This window comes from Triticum aestivum, chromosome 3A (genome assembly GCF_018294505.1).
Source record: "Triticum aestivum cultivar Chinese Spring chromosome 3A, IWGSC CS RefSeq v2.1, whole genome shotgun sequence".
NCBI classification, from domain to species: domain Eukaryota; kingdom Viridiplantae; phylum Streptophyta; class Magnoliopsida; order Poales; family Poaceae; genus Triticum; species Triticum aestivum.
The window spans coordinates 473,319,338-473,335,254 of record NC_057800.1 but is presented as its reverse complement, the minus strand read 5'-3'; the positions used below and the strand labels follow the sequence as shown (position 1 = coordinate 473,335,254).

Genomic DNA, 15,917 nt, shown 5'->3' with positions numbered 1-15,917 from the left:
TTCAGAGTTTTTGATGTACAAGAAGAATCCCCACTTAGTACATGTGAAGGCTAGCAATTAGATTGAGAAGCAGCCAGCTAGAGAGCAACAACGATCATGAACATGCATTATGCATAAGTAACATTGGACACTAGCATGAGTAGGGTATGAACACCATGAACATAAATATCATACAGGCTATGTTGGTTTTGATTCAACTACATGCATGAACATGTGCCAAGTCAAGCCACTCGAATATTCAGAAGAGGATATCGTATCATCCTACTACATCACAATCATCTTAATGCAATGTTGATATCCAAGATAAATCATTATCCACTCCCTACTACTTATGCATGGCATGAGAAACTATAATCTCTAATTGTCATTGCAAACATGTTTAATCATAATGGGCTGAATCATGGATACTAGGTTAAACATATTTACACAAACAGAACAAGTTGAGTTCATACCAGTTTCTCTCTGCCACGACCAGTTCATCGAATATCGTCATTATTGCCTTTCACTTGCACGACCGAACGATATGAAAATAATAATAGTGCAAGAGTGCCATGGACTAAGCTGGAATCTGCAAAAAAAAAATATTCAACAGGAGAAGACAAGGTAAAATGGGCTCTTTATTAGTTCAATAGTTATTCATATGAGAGCCACTCAACATTTCATCGTGGTCTTCTCCTTGGTACAACTCAAATAAAAGGAAAGAAATTCAGAGAAACACACTGAAATATTTTTGGAGCTTTTGGTTTTCTTGAACAAGCAAATAAAAGGGAAAAGCAAAAATGAGAGAAACTATTTACACGGGAAAGCTCCCAAAAAGCAAAAGAAGAAGAAGGAAATCTTTTTGGATTTTCTTTTTAATACTACAGCTAAGCATGCATGGAAAGTAAACTAGCTACAACTAATTTTTTGTTTTTTCTAAAGTTTTTCAAACACACAAGAAGAAAGCAAGAAAAAAAATTAAACATGGATGATACAATGAAAAAGTGTGAACACCGACAAGATGAATAAGTGGACATGAATGTAATGTCGGTGAGAAACATGTACTCCCCCAAGCTTAGGCTTTTGGCCTAACTTGGTAGTCGATCAGTAATCTGGATAGTTGGTGTGGTAGCTCGCGGAGGCTCTTGGTGTGGATGCCTCGGCCTGCCGTGCTACCTCCACTGCTGTGTTGTGATCTCGGGCCTTGCTCTCAAGAACAAAATATCTTCCTTTGCTATGATAATCAAAAAGAAAAGGTGCAGGAAAATATGTGTGCACAATAGATTTTTGGTTAAACAATAGATTATAAGTGAAGTTGTCAACCTTTCCCTTGAGAATCTTATGTTCTTTTAAAGTGTCAGAATCTAAATACTGCATGGGTAGGATAGGCTCAAAGGGCAAAGATGCAGCACCCAGCCCTCATGCTAAACACGTGGCATATATTCCACCATAGAAATAGCCACTGTTAGTGTTGTGCTGAAGTCTGCGTGCAACAATCGCTCCAAGGTTATAATTCCTTTCACCGGTGAGAGCGGTGTGGATGAGGCCCAAGTCTGGAGCACAAAGTGTACTACAGTCTTGCTTGCCTCCTATACATTTCCCGTTAAATAATGCAAAGTACTGAATTGCGGGAAAATGAATGCTCTTTATTCTACCTTGTGTCACTCCCCTCGTCTCACCGTAACAAAGATTAGACAAGAATGTTTGATACTCAGCCCTTCGCGATTCGTCAAGCGAACCCCACAATGGGAGTTTGCAGTGGTAAGGAAAATTCTTTAGTGAGATAGTGAATGGGTTATCATAAAGCATAAACGACACCCTAGACTCACGGGGAAGGAATTTAAATCCTTTGACAAATGATTCAGTGAGAAGGTGGTGTTGTTCACACTTATCTGAAATGTAGGTACCGAGACCGGCATTGTGAACATATTGCTCAAATTCTTCTTTAATACCCACACGCATCATATACTCATTGCAGGGCCATAAGCATGTTTTGGTGGCGGCATCTCGAGTAGAACTTTCACTTGGTTCAACATATGACCGGCGAGCAGAGCTGTCACTAGGGGATGCCCCCGAGGATCGCCTCCTCGAAGAACTCCTTCCAAACAAGTTCATCATGTTTGCGTACAATTTTCTGAAATTTTTTGGGTGACAAAATTTATCAACAAAACTTTATAAGATTGATAACAACTACTCATATCGATACATAGAGGCCATAGCAAGCATTCAAACCACTTAGAACACTAAAAATTCAACATGCAAGCTCATCTACAGCAGCACCAAGAGTAGGTAATTATTCAAAATATAAACCACAAAAACAAAAACTAATTGGACAAATGGTGGAGTCACATACCAAGAAACAATCCCCTAAACCAATTTCGAAAATGGAGCTTCGAGCAAAGAGATCGAAATCCGCGGGTTTGAGAGCAAGAACACGGGAGAGAGAGCAATGGGGATTTTTTTTCTGGAGGTAGGCGATGATGTGGTATGAAGAGATAAGTGAGGGGTGCCCACATGGGGACCACAACCCACCAGGGCACGCTTGGGGGTCCTGGCGCCCCCAGGTGGGTTGTGCCCATCCGGTGCACCTCCCTCTGATGTTATTTGCACCAAAAATTGTTAAATATTCAGAAAAAAATCATATTAAATTTTCAGGGCATTCTGGGAACTTTTATTTTTGGGTCATTTTTTTATTGCACGGGGAAATCAGAAAACAGACAAAACATGGCATTTTATTTTATTTAACTAATAAAAACAGAGAATAAAAAGTAGGGACAGAAGGTAGTGCTTACTAAATTCATCAACTTCATACCATTCAAAAATGATCCATTAATATGGTTGATCAAGTCTTATTAACAACCACTTTCGATTAGCATGAAACCGAAGAGCTTTTGTAAATCACTAAGTTACCTCAATGGGGATATCAATGTACCCAACAATAAGCATTTCATATTTCTTTTTGACAGTAGGTAGAGGTATTTGAAAACTTCCAATAGTGATTGTCGGAGATTTTTCAATAACATTAATACCATTCACTTGGAATTGTTTCTTCAGAAAGTGCACCGTATGCTCATTACCATTGATATGAAAAGTGACCTTGCTTTTATTGCAATCAATAACAGCCCCTGCAGTATTCAACAAGGGTCTACCAAAAATAACTGACATGTTGTCGTCCTCAGGCATCTCAAGTATAACAAAGTCAGTCAAAATAGTAACATTAGCAATAACAACGGGCACATCCTCACAGATACTGATAGGTATGGCAGTTGATTTTTCAGCCATTTGCAAAGATATTTCAGTAGTTGTGAGTTTATTCAAAGCAAGTCTTTTATATAAAGAGAAAGGCATAACACTAATACCAGCTCCTAAATCACACAAAGCAGTTTTCACATAATTATTTTTGATGGAGCAAGGTATAGTTGGTATTCCCGGATCTCCCAGTTTTTTAGGTACTCCATCCTTAAAAGTATAATTAGCAAGCATAGTGGAGATTTCAGCTTTCGGTATTTTTCTCTTATTTGTGATGATGTCTTTCATATACTTTGCATAAGGAGGCATTTTCAAGATATCAGTCAAGCGAGTACGCAAAAAGACTGGCCTCAGCATTTCAGCAAAGCATTCAAATTCTTCATCATCATTCTTTTTAGTTACTTAGGTGGAAAAGGCGTTGGTTTTTGAACCCACGGTTCTCTTTCTTTACTGTGTTTTCTAGCCACAAAGTCTCTTTTGGCATACCTTTTATTCTTAGGTTGTGAGTTATCAAGATCAACAGGTGGTTCTATCTCAACATCATTGTCTGGTTCTTTATTATTTGGTTGAGAGTCTTCATGAACATCAGCATTATCTTTTTCATTATCACTAGGTGAATGTTCATTACCAGACTGAGTTTCAGCATCAGAGATAGAAGTTTCATTATCATTATCAGGAGGTTTCTCTATTTCAGGTTCACTAGGAGCATGTAAAGTCCTATCATGTTTCTTCTTCTTTTTCTTTTTAGAAGAACTAGGTGCACTAGTGTTGGCTCTTTGTGAATCTTGTTCCATTCTTTTTGGGTGTCCCTCGGGATATAGTGGTTCCCGAGTCATTTTACCTCCTCTAGTTGCAACTCTAACAACAAAGTCATGCATATTATTATTCATTTCATCAAGCAACTCTCTTTGAGATTTCGCAACTTGTTCTAATTGAGTTTGAACCATAGAAGCATGCTTTCCAACACCTCTAACATCATTTGATATTCTAAATAACAAGTCACTCAAGCGAGAAATCATATCAGAATTGTATTTCAATTGTTTCATAACATTTGCATTGAAGTGATCTTGTTCTCTAATATAATTTTCAAACTCATAAAGGCATTGCCTAGGATGCATATTGTGAGGATTGTCATTATCATTGAACTGCATAAGAGAATTTACCTCTACCACCTTAGGCAGTGGCGGTGTATTAAGCCCATGTATTTCTTTAACAGGAGGTAAAATTTTAACATCCTCAGCTTTAATACCTTTTTCCTTCATAGATTTCTTTGCCTCTTGCATATCTTCAGGACTGAGATATAATATACCCCTCTTATTTGGAGTGGGTTTAGCCAGTGGTTCAGGAAGAGTCCAATCATCATGATTTTTCAATATGTTATTCAATAATTTTTCAGCTTGTCCAACAGTTCGTTCCCTGAAAACACAACCAGCTCAACTATCTAGGAAGTCCCTAGAAACATCAGTTAGTCCATTATAGAAGATAGCAAGTATTTCATTTTTCTTAAGAGGATGATCAGGCAAAGCATTAAGTAATTGGCAAAGTCTCCCCCAAGCTTGTGGGAGACTCTCTTCTTTAATTTGAACAAAGTTAAATATTTTCTGCAAGGCAGATTGTTTCTTATGAGCAAGGAAATATTTTTGAGAGAAGTAGTAAATCATATCCTAGGGACTACACACACAACCAGGAGCAAGAGTATTGTACCAAGATTTAGCATCACCCTTTAATGAGAAAGGAAATAATTTGATAATATAGTAATAGCAAGTTTTCTCATCATGAGTAAAAAGGGTGGCTATGTCATTCAACTTAGTAAGATGTGCCACAACAGTTTCAGTTTCATAACCATGGAAAGGATCAGATTCAACCAAAGTAATTAACTCTGGGTCGACAGAGAATTCATAATCCTTATCATCAATAAAGATAGGTGAAGTAGCAAACTTAGGATCACATTTCATTCTAGCATTTAGAGATTTTTCTTTATACTTGCATAATAATTTCTCTAGATCATCTCTATCTCTGCAAGCAAGAATATCTCTAGTTGTTTCTTCACTCATAACATAACCTTCCGGTACCTTAGGCAATTCATATCTAGGAGGGCTAGTTCTAGCAGGTGTTTCAGGAGATTCAGTTTCAAGTTCATCATGAGATTCAACAACATCATGTTGTATAACTCTAGCAATTTGTTTATCAAGAAAGTCACCAAGTGGCACATCATCATTAAGCAAGGTACTAGCATCATCATAAGCATTATCCATAGCAGAAGTAGCATCATCAATAACTTGCAACATATCAGAATTAATAGCATGTGGTGGTGTTGCGAGTTTACTTATAATAGAAGGTGAATCTAAAGAAGAACTGGATGGCAGTTCCTTACCTCCCCTCGTTTTTGAGGGAGATATCTTAGTCTTAGCATCCTTCAGATTCTTCATAGTGATAAATTGATAATAATCCCAAGTGACTCAACAAATATAGCTATGCTCCCCGGCAACGGCGCCAGAAAAAGGTCTTAATAACCCAAGTATAGGGGATCAGAACAGTTTTCGAGGGTAGAGTATTCAACCCAAATTTATAGATTCGACACAAGGGGAGCCAAAGAATACTTGAAGGTATTATCAGCTGAGTTATCAATTCAACCACACCTAGAGATTAATTATCTGCAGCAACATGATCAGTAGCAAACTAATATGATAGCTTTCATAGTGGTGACAACATCAATAGTAACGGTAACAGTGATAGCAGTAGTTTTGTAGCAAGTGTAATAGTGATGATAGCAGTAGTAACTTAGCAAGAACAATATAAGATAAATTCTTAGGCATTGGATCGGTGACTTGTTGGTTGATATTCATCATGAGACAGTTATAACCTAGGGCGATATGGCACTAGCTCCAGTTCGTCGATATAATGTAGGCATGTATTCCGTAAAATAGTCATACGTGCTTATGGAAAGAACTTGCATGACATCTTTTGTCCTACCCTCTCATGGCAGTGGGGTCCGTATTGGAAACTAAGGGATATTAAGGCCTCCTTTTAATAGAGAACCGGAACAAAGAATTAACACATAGTGAATACATGAACTCCTCAAACTACGGTCATCACCGGGAGTGGGCCGGTTATTGTCACTTCGGGGTTGCCGGATCATAACACGTAGTATGTGACTATAACTTGCAAGATCAGATCTAGCACATGGATATAATGGTGATAACATAAACGGTTCAGATCTGAAATCATGGCACCCGAGCCCAAAGTGACAAGCATTAAGCATGGAAAAGTCATAGCAACATCAATCTAAGAACATAGTGGATACTAGGGATCAAGACCTAACAAAACTAACTCGATCAATTACATGATGAATCTCATCCAACTCCTCACCGACCAGCGAGCCTACAAAGGAATTACTCACTCCCGGTGGGGAGCATCATGGAAGTGGCGATGGAGAAGGGTTGGTGATGACGAAGAACAAAGATCCCCCTCTTCGGAGCCCCAAACGAACTCCAGACCTAGCCTCCCGATGAAGAGCAGGAGGTGACGGCAGCTCCATCTCATGGATCGCGATAATTATTTCTCCTTGATTTTTTATAGAAAATAGGATTTTATAGTGTCGGTTTCAGGGTCTGCGGGGCCACCAGGTGGGCACAACCCACCTGGGCATGCCAGGAGAGGGGGGGCACCCTGGTGGATTGTGCTCACCCAGGTGCCCCCTCTGGTCGGTCTTGGCTCCCGAAATTCTAATTATTGATATAGAAATCCTCGCAAAGTTTCGTTCCGTTCCGAGAACTTTTATTTCTGCACAAAAACAATACCATGGTAGTTCTGCTGAAAACAGCGTCAGTCTAGGGTTAGTTTCATTCAAATCATGCAAATTAGAGTCCAAACAAGAGGGAAAGCTTTAGGAAAAGTAGATCCGTTGGAGACGTATCGTAGACATCAAGCTCTTTTCTGACGTCGTTGTCGGGGGAGGTGAGTGCTTGAAGGTGTATCTTTAGATCTTGCAATTGAATCTTTTAGTTTCTTGTTTTATCACTAGTATGGTTTATAAAAAGAAAACTACCAAAAAATGGAATTGAGGTTGCATCATATTATTCATCTTTATAATGTCTTTCGTGAAAATGATGGAAAGGAAAATTGTGCTCAGTTTATATAAGAAGAATTCAATAAAATGTTTGGCATAGATGATGGGCATGATTGCAATGTTGTTAGTATGAATTCTTTGAATATCCAAAATACTAATGATGATTGCACTAGTCATAATAGAAATGTTTCTTATAAGCATGTCAATTTTAGTGGAGTGCATAAAGTTTGTGAAGACGTGCCTTATAGGGATGATAAATTTTGTAAGAAGCATAAACATGATAGAACCATTTTTTTGCTCAAAGTGATAGATGAATTTGCTACAAAATTATGTTCTCTTTGTCCTATTACTTGTGAACTTTGCAATAAGGTTGGTCATCTTAATTTGCAATGCAAACTTTTTCATGGCCGAATCATGGCCAAATATTGTAATGACTTGACCACCCTTGAACTTTATAATGAGCTTTATCTATTTTTGGGGAGTGAAGAATTGACACATAAAAATAGTTGGTTTGAAGTATTCATTCTCACGGATGACATTGAAACTAATATAAAAAATATCTATATGTTATGCATGGTAAATTGCAATGAGAATGCTTATATTGCCAACCATAGAAAGATGGGAAAACTAATAGCATATAAAAGGAATACTAATGAAAGGGTAAAGATTTCCACTTTCCCTCCTATTGTCTCTCATGATGAAATAGGTTACGAGGAGGAGCTCCCTATTCAACCAGCCTCATCAATAAGAACCTCGAAAAAATTGATTAAACCCACGCATGATGTGGTGAAGAAGAATAAAAGAAGAAAGAACGGAGGTAAAAAGGTATCCCTCCCAAATAATATTGCTCCTATTATTGCTATGCCTCATGAAAATGAATCAAAAATAATTGTGGAAGACGATGCACTTGATGATGATATTGCTTCTTTGTCCTATGGCACAATGTCCGAAAGAACTATTGATGATGATTTTGTTATGCCTCTTGCTTGTTGTGATGATTATGATTGGGAATATAATGATACTTCTTATAATCTTGAAAATCTTTTTGGCACCAACTTGGAAAACTATGATAATAACTAGCGGGTCCACCCGCGCATTTGCGCGGCTAGATCTGGATTACCTACTATATATGTATTTTAACAAATTATTTGCTGGTATATGATTTAATTTATGGTAAAACCAACCTAACATGCCACTGAATGTTGATTAGTTAGGTGCCACTAAATATTGGTTCAATAATAATGTGCCTTACAATATGTTAAGATAACTTTAAATATGTTACATTGAAAATAAAAACATGTTATAGCTAATAATGATTTAAATGGGCTAAGTTACATTATGTAGATATATGTATGTCGTTTTTACTTCTTTTCTCTACTCTAAGCCTCCATAGCTATGATGCTACAATATTCCTAGAATGGTATGTTTCATTGCTAATAGACACTGTGAAATAATTGTAGTGGTAGTATCACCTTACATGCTTTTCTTCTGCTCATCCAATTTTTTTCACCTTCAAACAATGCATCAACACCGATTTTACGTACTTGACCTTTTTGTTTGTCAAAACCTAACTCCTACGTCACTGAAGTAGGTGTATATTGACCATGGTTTAGGTACACTAATAGTGAGGTGGAGTTCGCTAGTTCTGTAACCTTATCTGAAAATTTTATTTATTAATACTACTATGTATTCCGCTACTATGTCAATAGTAGCACTAAAACTATAATTTCATACACAAATATATTGTCCCATTATGTGTATTCTAAGTATGATAGTGTAATTTTTATGTTTTTCCACCATATGGAGCACAAGTGGCCATCTAGGTTTTTGGCTATTATGATTCTGTGTTGCCACTTTTTTGCCATCTGATTTGGTGTTTCCGATTTCCCACACTATATTCAAGCTTGTATTTGTCTAATGTTATGTATCAATGAGAGCTGAAGTGCCTTCGAGTATGCATGTATGGTGGTGTACATTGATGTTCCTTGGGAACCATTGATTGATCAAGCACCGTCAGGTATAAATTCATGTGTCATCACCATACTTTTCTTGGTAATCATTCCCTCCTTAACCCTCATGTCTTTTGTCCTATTTATTGCGTGGTTGCTCTCGGACCATCACGTCCAAATCGTCTAGCTTATCACAAGCATATATATATATATATATATATATATATATATATATATATATATATATATATATATATATATATATGTTCCTGATTAAGAGTCTCCATGTAGAAGCTATAGAGGGTAGGAAAAATATTCTGCAAATTAGAAAAGAGTTGATAGTATCAAATGGATTGCTTGCAAGTGTACATATTCATGCGTTAAAGCACATGTAAAATTATATAAAACTTTAAAAAAATTCTTATGCCTAAGGAAATGATTGCCTAGGAAGCAGTCTTCTAATAATGAAATTTTATTTAAAGCGGCACAATTTTATCAACTATTCATGGAATTTGTTCTTTTGCAGATAAAGAAATTTCATGGAAACTTACACGCACACAAAAGAAAATATGTGTTCCCCGCAAAAAAGTGTTCATGACTAAGAAAGTCAAAAGTTTTGGCATTTGAAAATGTTTTATTTTCACCTGGGAGAGTGGTGCCAATTTTTGCTTTCTTAGGGCATCGCTCCTGAGGTTCCAACAATTTCTTTCAAGTATCAGGCACGGGTCACATTGAGGAGGGCCTAATGCAATCGTTACTTGATATTGGTGATGCATCGGCTTGACTCCAGTTCCAGCAAGCGCACCCGCAATCCCCTCATAGCCAGTGGCTCTGCCGGCGTCGGGGCTGCGACATTCTTTGGGAACATGAACATTTTCTAAAATTCAAACATTTCTAAAACTTCCAACAATTTTTGAAATTTCCAAACATTATATATAAACACTTGAATCATAACAGCTTACTTCCATTTTGACCCTATACCCCATCAGTATTTGTATAGAACTAGACCAGATCTTTCCTCAAATATAGCCTAGGAAGAGGGTCTCATTCTCTAGTTGAACACGGAACATTCCATTGGGTAGGGCTTCATAACTAAACCTTTGAAAGTTACTTTCGCGAGCATTTTTTTAAAATTGAAAAATTAAAAGAAAAACGAAAGGAAAAGAAAACAAAAAAAAACAATCAAAATAACCAGTCGAACCATTTCTCAAAACTGGGTCCTTGTAGTACTCCATCAGCTAACTTCCCTTGCCATCCCAGTGGGGTTGAATGAGTCTTTCGGCAAGGCGACTAGAGCTTTCTAGAAGGTTCTTGACTGGTTATTTCGATATATTTTTTTTCTTTTTTTTCTTTTCCTTTCCATCTAGAACCCAAGTTTGGCCAAGAATTTGTGCCGAGCCCAGATATCACAACAGGAACCCGGAATTAACAGCTGGGAAGTCATAAGGATGTCATCCAGATTAATGTCTGCATTTCCTATCCAACGTGAAGAAACTTTTATGCTTCTTCAAATTTCTTGAAGGAAGATAGAGAAGCATAGCGAAGTGCTTCAATGCAATGATCATATATCAATACATAGGAACCTAGTGTGAGGAACATGCACCTATTTGCCTTGCACGCAAGTATAAGAAGATTCCCAGAAGAAACGGAATAAAAATAACACAAGCATGATCTTTAATTTGGCATCGCGTGACATATAATAAATGATCAATATCAGGGGACAGTGACAATACCATGATAACGCCAAGCTACCCGGTCATAAGTCCATGGCTCCATGCCAAGGATCGGTGGCAGTGACACCATGGCTATCAGGGCATTAGGCAGGAGGCCTAACCACTTGTGGCTTGTCCACCTCCTCTTCTTTTTTCTAACAAGTTGTCCACCTCTTCAAGTGGGCAATAACTACCATAGCATGTCAAAGACGGCATACCATAAACACACTCACAAATAAAATGTAGCTCAAGCTTGCTAAATGATTATCATCATTGCCCAGAAGAAGAAAGGTTATGGTGATGCCAGCTTGTCACTAACGAACTTCTGACGCCAATTCAATCAATGATTAGCATCTCATAACTAGCTCAGGACCAACATCATCAAGGTCCATAATAAACTAATGCTCAGAAAAGGAGGCCAATATATGAAACAAAAGGATAATCATAATTAGCAAAAAGTAAGTAATAAAACCATGGGACAAACTATTTTGCACCATGCAGCTTTCGTCAATTTGGACTAAAAACTTCCTAAAATGGAGAATTTCAAAATAAGGAAAAAAAATCCCATCGCGGTCCTCTCTGTCTAGAAGCCACCACGACTGACTGAGATAAGAATCATCATAAAATAAAAAATAACCCATTCGCATGTTAGACCAAGAAACTGAAGCATGAGTTCAAATTGGACTCTATGAAAGGGCCTTCGCAGCAAGTGGGAAATTAATTAGGACCACATGCATACATACATGATGAAAATAGCAAGCATAAATGGAAGCAGTACCTTCGGTCATACAACTCGCTGAACACCAAGAAAAATGGACACATTCCTCTTCCTTGCCATTCTTCCATTGCTCACTGCTCTGCCATGCTCATATGCTCAGTCGATGCTAAGCACTGGCTCATCCTTATCTGTAGAAGAGCATAGGCAGACCTTCCTTACCTCACCAAATGATGATTTTTCTTGCGGCTTCTATGAAGTTGGAGAGAATGCATTCTCCTTCTCTATCTGGTTCACCACCACCATGGAAAAGACTGTTGTATGGTCTGCAAACCCCAGGTCCTTGGTGAATGGCCATGGTTCCATGGTGTCTCTGAACCATAATGGAAACTTGGTCCTCACTGATGTCAATGGCACCGTAACTTGGGAGAGCAAGACAAGCTCTGGTGAGGGCACGGTGGTTTCCCTTCTTGACACCGGCAACCTCATAATCAAAGACTACACTGGTGCAAATTTGTGGGAAAGCTTCTCTTCACCGACAGATACATTGCTGCCTTTACAGACTCTCAAAAAAGGTACAAAGCTGGTCTCCGGTTATTACAGCCTTTATTTTGACAATGACAATGTGCTACGCCTCATGTATGATAGTCCAGAAATATCAAGTATCTATTGGCCAAGTGCAGACTACACAGTGTTTCAAAATGGGCGGACTAGCTACAACAGCTCTAGGATTGCAGTCCTCGACACTGAAGGATTTTTCCTCTCAAGTGATGGGCTGAATGTTAAGGCTTCTGATTGGGGTAATGGAGTCAAGCGAAGGCTTACAATTGGGTCTGATGGAAACCTCAGAATGTACAGTCTGAATGTGTCAAATGGGAGTTGGATAGTATCATGGCAGGCTATAGCAAAATTGTGCGATGTGCATGGGCTATGTGGACAAAATGGGATATGTGAGTTCTTGCCAAGTTTCAGGTGTTCATGTCCCCCAGGATATGAGATGACCGATCCGGAAAACTGGAACAGAGGTTGCAAGCCGCAATTCAGCAAAGGCTGCAGCAAAGCAGAAGAGTTTGACTTCATCAAGCTCCCTCAAACCAACTTTTATGGCTTTGATCTGACCAATAATGTGTCCGTCTCACTTGAAGAATGTAAAAAGACATGCTTGGACATTTGCTCCTGCTCAGCTCTCACGTACAAGGCAGGATCTGGACTTTGCTACACCAAAGCTGTACTCTTCAATGGTTACAGCTCCACAAATTTTCCTGGCGACAACTATATCAAACTGCCCAAGAATATGAGCATCTCCAGACAGTCCCGTATCACATGCAATCCGGATATTCGAGTGGTTGTACAAGGATCTGCAAGTATGTATGGAATGAATGATGTCAACAAGAGTTATACAATTTATTATGTGTTCGCAGCAATACTGGGAGCCCTAGTCTTGCTCTTTATCGGTACAAGCTGGTCGTTTCTTTACAGCAAGCAAAATATACCTAAGTCAATGGAAGAAGGTTATAGGACTGTGATGAGCCAGTTCAGGATGTTCATCTACAGGGAATTACGGGAAGCAACTGGAAAGTTCAAGGAAGAGATTGGAAGAGGGGGTTCGGGAATTGTTTATAGAGGGGTACTTGAAGATAAGAGAGTGGTGGCAGTGAAGAAACTAACTAGCGTTTCACATAGTGAGGAGGAATTCTGGGCAGAAATGAATATAATCGGAAGGATCAACCATATGAATTTAGTAAGGGTGTGGGGGTTTTGCTCTGAGGGTCAACACAAACTGCTGGTGTACGAGTATGTAGAGAGTGAATCACTTGACAAGTTTATATTTGGTAATGTAAGTGCTGAGAGATTACTTGCATGGAGCCAACGATTCAAAATAGCACTAGGAACAGCAAGAGGCTTGGCGTACCTCCATCATGAGTGCCTTGAATGGGTAATCCATTGTGATATAAAGCCAGAGAACATACTCCTGACCCGAGACTTCGAAGCAAAGATAGCAGACTTCGGACTAGCCAAACTCTCAAAGAGAGACAGTTCCAGTTTCAATCTCACCCACATGAGAGGAACAATGGGCTACATGGCGCCAGAGTGGGCGCTGAATTTGCCGATCGACGCAAAGGTTGATGTATACAGTTATGGCGTTGTACTTCTCGAGATTGTGACTGGAAATAGGATCTCAAGTGGGATTACAGTGGATGGGAAAGAGGTGGAGTTTGACAGTTTGTGCATGCAGTTAAAGAATTGCTGGAGAGTGGAGATGTCAAGGTTATAGCCGATGCTAGACTGAATGGCCATTTCAATCCTGAGCAAGTGGCGGTAATGGTGAAATTGGCTTTATCTTGTCTCGAAGAAAGAAACAGCAGACCTACAATGAATGAAATTGTAAAAGCTCTACTGGCATGTGATGACGAAGACAATCACCCAGCCCACTCATGGTGACCGGCAATAAACAACAGTGTATCAATTGCAATAAGAAGAATTGGTCTAGTATATTGCTTGATATTTGAAAGTAGAGGAAAATGTCAGGTTGTGTGTTGCATAAATCTTTCTGTAGATGGAACAGTAGCTGCACTGTATTGAATGTTGTCTACATGAATTCTTGCATGAAACATAGTGGGCTTATTTGTATAGTTTTTCCTTACAGAGAAAAAAGAAAAGAAAAGAAGATTTTAGTCTGCATAACTGTTTGATCTTCTAGAGCATGTAACAACTTCCAAAGATTCCCACTGTTTCTTCAAAAATCCGTTCTTCCATTCGAGATCCCTTCAGTGCAACCAGAGATTGTGTGACTCTTGTTAGCAAATAGCCAGTTAACAACTGACAACATTCACTCATTGAAATCTTGTACAAATATAAGATACTGATAAATGTGACCAATAACTCAAAGGAAAATTTGCTAGTAGCTAAAATACTAGCACAAATCATTTCAGCTATCAATGTCTTGCTGAATTAGCAGTGGAATACTGACTTGAATGGTCCATCGATCTAGTACTACGGAACCACTACATTTTGGCACTAATTTATGGTCGAACTTTCGGCTGGTAACATAATCAGTAAAGTGATCCAGTCATCCTTGGACTACATTATTAGTCACGATGGTAGAAAGTACAAATCGAGCACCAGGGCCAAATTATTTTCCCCGGCAATATGGTAAAACTTTAGCACTTATAACTGTGTCAGCTTAACTGATCTTTCAGAACACTGCTCAAGTTGGGAATATCTACAATCCTTGGAGTAACAAAAATGATTGATTTAGCTTCCTGTTCAGAAAGAGTGCAAATGTGCATATGTGTATTGGGCCTTACTGCCCTATGGTCCCCATGCCGATGCAATGAATTACCAAGGTTGTAGTACATATTAAAAGAACAATCAACAAACAGTGCGAAAGGCACTGTTGAAAATACGGAACAAGTATATACCATGATAGGTTCTTCTTTCAGTCTCAACAAAATGATAAAGATTCTTCATTCTTGTAGCGTTGCAGGACGGCGGGAACGCCGGGAGCTGAGCGCGGGGGACGGCGCCGGCGGGCGCCTGCTCGGGGCGCGCGCGAGTAGGAGCAGGACGGCGGGGGGCGTGGAACTGGGGAAGGCCGGGACCGGGAGCGCGGGGACGGCGACGGCCGCCTGCACGAGCTGCGGAGCTTTTTTTTTTCTTTTTAGCAACGAGCTGCACGAGCTGCGGAGCTGAGTCGGGTTGTTTTTTTTTGAGTCCGCGAGAACAGGCCTGGGCTTGGGCTAGCCCGGCTGAGCCTGGGCCCATGTAAAAACCTTTGAATATCCCATGCCTCTGGCCTGGGGCCCAGCTTTGTGAGGAGCGCTCCCTCGGGAGCCTTCCCCAACGATCACATGGGGGCACCCTCTGAGCCACCGCCACGTGACGTGCTCTATGGGCTTTCTTTAAAACAAAATTTCGCACGCATTTCGACTTTTTCAGATGGTCTTTTTTTGAGGATTTTCGACTTTTCAGGTTTTCATCATTTTTTTTAGCTTTTTGACAAAATTATTATTTTTTTAAAAAAATTACTTAAAAAATACGTTTTTTTGCGAGTCATGGCTTTGCTTCCGCGAGAGGTATAGCCATGCTTCTCAGAAACGAAAAAAATATGTTTTTATCTACAGTGAGAGGCACGATTTTGCTTTCACGAGAGGCACGGACGTGCCTATTGAAAATAGAAAAAAAATACATTTTCTCTTTTTTTTCTCGCGAGAGACACAGTCGTGCCTCTCCGTAAGAAAAAA

At 39.2% G+C, this 15,917-nt stretch overlaps 1 pseudogene; it reads left to right on the top strand.

Annotated features, from left to right (window-relative positions):
• The first annotated feature begins 11,166 nt into the window (after positions 1 to 11,166).
• On the top strand, positions 11,167 to 14,373 carry LOC123061709 (putative receptor protein kinase ZmPK1; annotated as a pseudogene).
• Positions 14,374 to 15,917: the final 1,544 nt, after the last annotated feature.